This window comes from Bos grunniens, chromosome X (genome assembly GCF_055505025.1).
Source record: "Bos grunniens cultivar Pamir isolate PY7600 chromosome X, Bosgru_T2T1.0, whole genome shotgun sequence".
NCBI lineage: Eukaryota > Metazoa > Chordata > Mammalia > Artiodactyla > Bovidae > Bos > Bos grunniens.
The window spans coordinates 121125139-121130529 of record NC_141194.1 but is presented as its reverse complement, the minus strand read 5'-3'; the positions used below and the strand labels follow the sequence as shown (position 1 = coordinate 121130529).

Below are 5391 nucleotides of genomic sequence, written 5' to 3'. Positions count from 1 at the left end.
CTACTTGCTGAACTCTGATCAGCATAAACAGGTCGTTCTGGCTACAAGTTCCCCCAAATTCTCCTTACTTGTATGTTTAAGGCACACAAGCTCCCCTGTGTAAAGCTCTCTATTTACAATGAATCAATTATTTATTTTTATTATTTGATAATTTTATTAATTATTTAACTATTATTGGAGAAGGAAATGGCAACCCACTCCAGTATTCTTGCCTGGAAAATCCTATGGACAGAGGAGCTTGGTGGGCTACAGTTCGTGGGGTTGGCAAGAGTCAGATATGACTGAGCACACACACAATTATTAATTATTCTTACTGTTCAAAAGAAACTTTCACACTGCCCAGCCAAACACTTAGCCCCAAGATGCTGAGAGTGGGCACAAGGACAGAGCCCAATTCGCATCATGGATTCTGGTCATTGGGGTCATACTTGATCATGACTTTCAACCCCAAACCCTTTTTGGAGGTTTCAAAAGCCCCCAGAGCTTTCACCATAGGAAACCGATGGGTGACCAAGGGCTTTACATTCACAAACTTGGATGCAAGTGTTGAAATAACCATTGGCCACATTTTGCAGTAGCGAAATGCCCTTGATATCCACCTTCCAGGTGGCTGCATGCACGAAGGGCCCACTGGTCATCTCAGAGCCCAGCACCACCAGCACCAGCCCACCAGGATGAGTCTGGTAGATATCTGCCTGGATGGAGGTCTCTGCTCCTGTGCACTTGATGGTGACTTCCAGCTTGCTGCCCAGAAGACCTTCTGCTTTCTTGGCTATTTCCTGAGGGCTCTCATTGGAGTCCGGAGGATGAAATCAGCCCCAACTTCCTTGGCTTTAGACAACCGAGAGGCTGACAGATCAGTCACCACCATTTGAGCTGCACCCATCGCCTTGGCTGTGAGGAACTGACCAGTCCATCTGGCCCAGCTCCACACACAAGGACCTTGTTTCCAGTTTGCCGGCAGGCATGAATCCCCACAGACAGTGGCTCAACCAGGGCCCCTTCCTCAAAGGTGACATTGTCAGGAAACTTGTAGCAGAAATTAGCCTTGTGCTTGTAGAACTGGCAGAGGTTCCCATCATCGGGCGGCATGGCACAGAAGAAGATGGTTGGTGACAGATTGTATCGGCCAGTCTTGCAGAGTTCATCAAGTTTCTCAAGGAGCTCCAAGCTCAATGTCAACATGATCACCTGGTTATAAGTGCTTGACCGATGATTCCACTTTTATGACTGTTCTCAAAGCTTTATGCCCTAGCACCATTGGCTTTTTCACAACAAAATTTCTGATTCGACCATGCTGCCGGCCATGGACATCTGAACTACAAATTCCGACAGGATGTATCTTCAGTAGCACCTCATTTGGGCCTGGTTTAGGGATAGGATAGTACTCCAAGTGCAGGTCTCTGGGTCCATGCACCACCAAGCAGAGGTCGTCAGGCTTGGCTGCCGCCATGTTTGTCCCTCCCTCCTTTCCGGTCAGGGCTGCTGTCTGCTGTTCGTGAGATGGTTTAGTTTGCAGCCCCTGGAGGGTTCTCCCAGATTTTAAATTGTGAAAGTGGTTGAATCCAGTTTAAAAACCAAGAGAAAGCTGTTGGCAACTCTAGCTGGGGATCCCACAGTATATAAAATAGGGAAGCAATTCAGAATTTTTCAAGGTGAATTCATGGTTGTGTTGAGTAGATCTTTGCTAATTTCTGCAGTTGGCTCTTGAGAATCTCTCTGCTTTGGAGCACATTGCTCAGAGAATTTTCAACTCTAAGGATCAGAAGGAATCTTAAAAGTCATCTTTTTAAAATCTGCTCACCAACAATGAGTGGAATGTAGCAGGGAAGGTGCCAGGGACAACGGTGAGGGGACATGTGGCTTAAGGATTTTATGCCCACTTCATTCAGCTTCAGGAAGGACAGATACTAAAGGAAGGGAGAGAAATCAAGTGGGGAAAGAGGTTGAATAAGAATGAAATCAGTTGGATTTACAACTAAGGGAGAAGGCCAGCTTTTGAGACTCTTTCTAAATTCCTGCCAGCTGCACTTCATTATTCCATTCTCTGGGATCAGATCCTGTTTTATGAACTCTATCCTAGCACTGATCACTGTTATCTTTCAATGTGTCTATATGTTCTTTTAGACCAGGAGCTCTTGGAGAAAAAAAGCCACAGCCTCACTCATATGTGTAGCCTTTCCAGTCTTTGATACTTAGGGACTTAGCTGATAGTATGGTTGCACAGCTACAAATGGGGGCTTTAGCATCAGTAAAGCTGACTCCCAGCTTCAGTAGCTTCAGATTGGAAATCTCTCCTTGATTTTGACTGGCTCTGTGACCTTGGGCAAGTTACTTAAGTCTTAGCGATCTCATACATAAGATGAAGAGTAAGAATGAGTTGTAAGGATGAGAGCTGTGTAGAGTCCTTGGCACTTGGCAAATGATTGCTGCTGAGGTTCAGATTAGCAGGCCTCAGGAAGTGCTTGCTGGGGGCCTTCCCTGGTGGTCCATTGATTAAGGTTCCATATTCCCAATGCAGGAGGCACAGGTTCAATCCCTGGTCGGGGAAGTAAGATCCCACATGCTCTAAGGCATGGTTGAAAAAAAAGAAATGTTTGCTGAGGTAATTTTCCAGGGGCAGAGGGAAGAGCTCCAGACTCATGAGGCACGACTTGAGCTGACTGCCAGGAGTGCTGAAGCCATTCTTAATTCTTGAATCTCAGAGTGGTGACTGCCTGACTCTGATCAACTGGGCTACCTAAGTTCAGCTAACTTAAGATCATGTGGCTCTGTTGTTCTGGAGACCTCTTTGATTTGGTTCACCTGTCCCTTAATCCAGGGTAACAGGTTAGGTTTTACCAATGCTGCTGCCAGGGGAGGAGACGGTGGAGCACATGCTAAGGAGTCAGGAAGTAAACATGTGCACCCCTTTTCCTTCTAGAGCTGGACTTTGTTGTTGTTATTCATGTCTGACTCTTTGTGATCCCATGGACTGCAGTGTGCCAGGCTTCCTTGTCATTCACTATCTCCCAAAATTTGCTCAAACTCGTCCACTGAGTCGGTGGTGCCATCCAGCCATTTCATCCTCTGTCATCCCCTTCTCCTCCTGCCTTCAATCTTTCCGAGCATCAGGGTCTTTTCCGATGAGTCAGCTCTTCTCATCAGGTAGCCAAAGTATTGAAGCTTCAGCTTCCTTCCAATGAATATTCAGGGTTGATTTCCTTTTAGGATGGACTGGTTTGATCTCCTTGCAGTCCAAGGGACTCTCAAGAGCCTTTTCCAACACCACAGTTTGAAAGCATCAATTCTTCAGTACTCAGCCTTCTTTATGGTCCAACTCTCACATCTGTACATGACTATTGGAGAAACTATAGCTTTGAGCATATAGACTTGTCGGCAAAATGATGTCTCTGCTTTTTAATACACTATTTAGCTTCATCATGGCTTTTCTTCCAAGGAGCAAGCTTCTTTTGTGGCTGCAGTTACCATTTACTGTGATTTTGGAGCCCAAGAAAATAAAGTTTGTCACTGTATAGCCTTTATCTTGGGGTCCTTGAGTATTTTTCCCCAGACTAAATGGTGGGCCACATTGTTACTTATTTATTTTTTACAAACTAGTTCACCAGTTAAATCATTCTGACCACAGCACCTGTAGAGGAAGATGCCCCCTGCCATATGTTAGTAAGTGCCCCCAGGTAAGAGGCAGAGCAGTGCTTTGAGTCCAGGGCTTCTGGCTCCAAATGCAGTGGTCTTCCATAGGACCATAGCTACCTGTGGAATATGTGATTCAGGAATATTCCTGTAACAGAAAGGATGTTCCGTGTGGAAATGCCATGGGGGAAAAGGGACACACTGGAGGGTGGTCCCTTGGGTCTTGCCTCAGTCAGTCATCCTTGGTGGTGTTCAGATTTTGTTCAGGTAGCTTGAGAGGAGCTATGGGCCACAGGAAAGGGGGAGTTACAGAACAGGTAGAGCTCTTTGTGCACACCCTCCACAGCACCACAACAGCACCTTCATCCAGCATAAGATGGTATTTGTAGACATGGTACTGTTGCCGTTAAATATTTGTTTTCACAGATTCTTCATAGGCTGCATTGTTATTGGTAATTATAATCATGATTGTCATTGCCGTCATGAATCATTTCTTCAACAAATGTATGTAGGTCTACCCTCTGCTAGGTGTTAGGCAGAGAGGGATGCAGGAGATACAAAAGAGTGCTTGTCCCCAAAAAGCACACAGTCTAGTGTAGACCAGGGGTTATGAGAGTGTGGTGGGTGCTGTTGTGGGGGAAGCACACAGGGTGTCATGGGGCAGCAATCTCATCCTTGGGAGTTTTCAGAAACTTCCTGGAAGACATGCCTCCTGATTTGAGTCTTGAAAGAGAAACCAAGTTATTAGACAAAACCAAAAATGGGAGTTCCGTCCAATTAAAGGGCAAAGCACATGCAAAGGCACAGAAGAGGGAGATGAGTTTGATTGCAGGATAAGACATGAGGAGGGGAGCAGAGTGAGACACTAATAATGCTATTACTACATAATATAATGTATTATATATAATAATACTACATTATGATTATGGAAGGTAACAATAGCATAGCACTTACCTTGTGTCAGATACTGTGTTCACCATTTAACAGTTGATAGAAGGCGATGGCACCCCACTCCAGTACTCCTGGCTGGAAAATCCCATGGACAGAGGAGCCTGGTAGGCTGCGGTCCATGGGGTCACTGAGGGTCGGACACGGCTGAGCGACTTCACTTTCACTTTTCACTTTCATGCATTGGAGGAGGAAATGGCAACCCACTCCAGTGTTCTTGCCTGGAGAATCCCAGGGACGGGGGAGCCTGGTGGGCTGCTGTCTATGGGGTCACACAGAGTTGGACACGACTGAAGTGACTTAGCAGCAGCAGCAGCAGCACATTTAAATGTCAAAGCAAGAAAAATAATAATTTTAACAGCTGAAATATAATAAGTATACCTTGTACACCAGGCACTAGACTGATTTTTGTGCATGATCTAACTTAATCTTCATTATTAACCCCAACAGCAGCTTCCCTTGTGGCTCAGCTGGTAAAGAATCTGCCTGCAATGTGGGAGACCTGGGTTTGATCCCTGCGTTGGGAAGATCCCCTGGAGAAGGGAAAGGCTACTCACTCCAGTATTCTGGCTTGGAGAATATCATGGACTGTATAGTCCATGGGGTCGCAAAGAGTTGGACACGACTGAACGACTCACTTTCATACTTCCCTGGTGGCTCAGATGGTAAAGAATCTGCTGGCAATGTGAGAGAGCTGGGTTCGATCCTTGGGTTGGGAAGATCCCCTGGAGGAGGGAAGAGATACCCACTCCAGTATTCTTGCCTGGGGAATTCCATGACAGAGGAGCCTGGCAGGCTATATTCCATGGG

The 5391-nt window shown here is 46.0% G+C and overlaps 1 pseudogene; it reads right to left on the bottom strand.

Annotated features, from left to right (window-relative positions):
- Positions 1–280: 280 nt before the first annotated feature.
- LOC147341264 (sorbitol dehydrogenase pseudogene) lies at positions 281–2252 on the bottom strand (annotated as a pseudogene).
- Positions 2253–5391: the final 3139 nt, after the last annotated feature.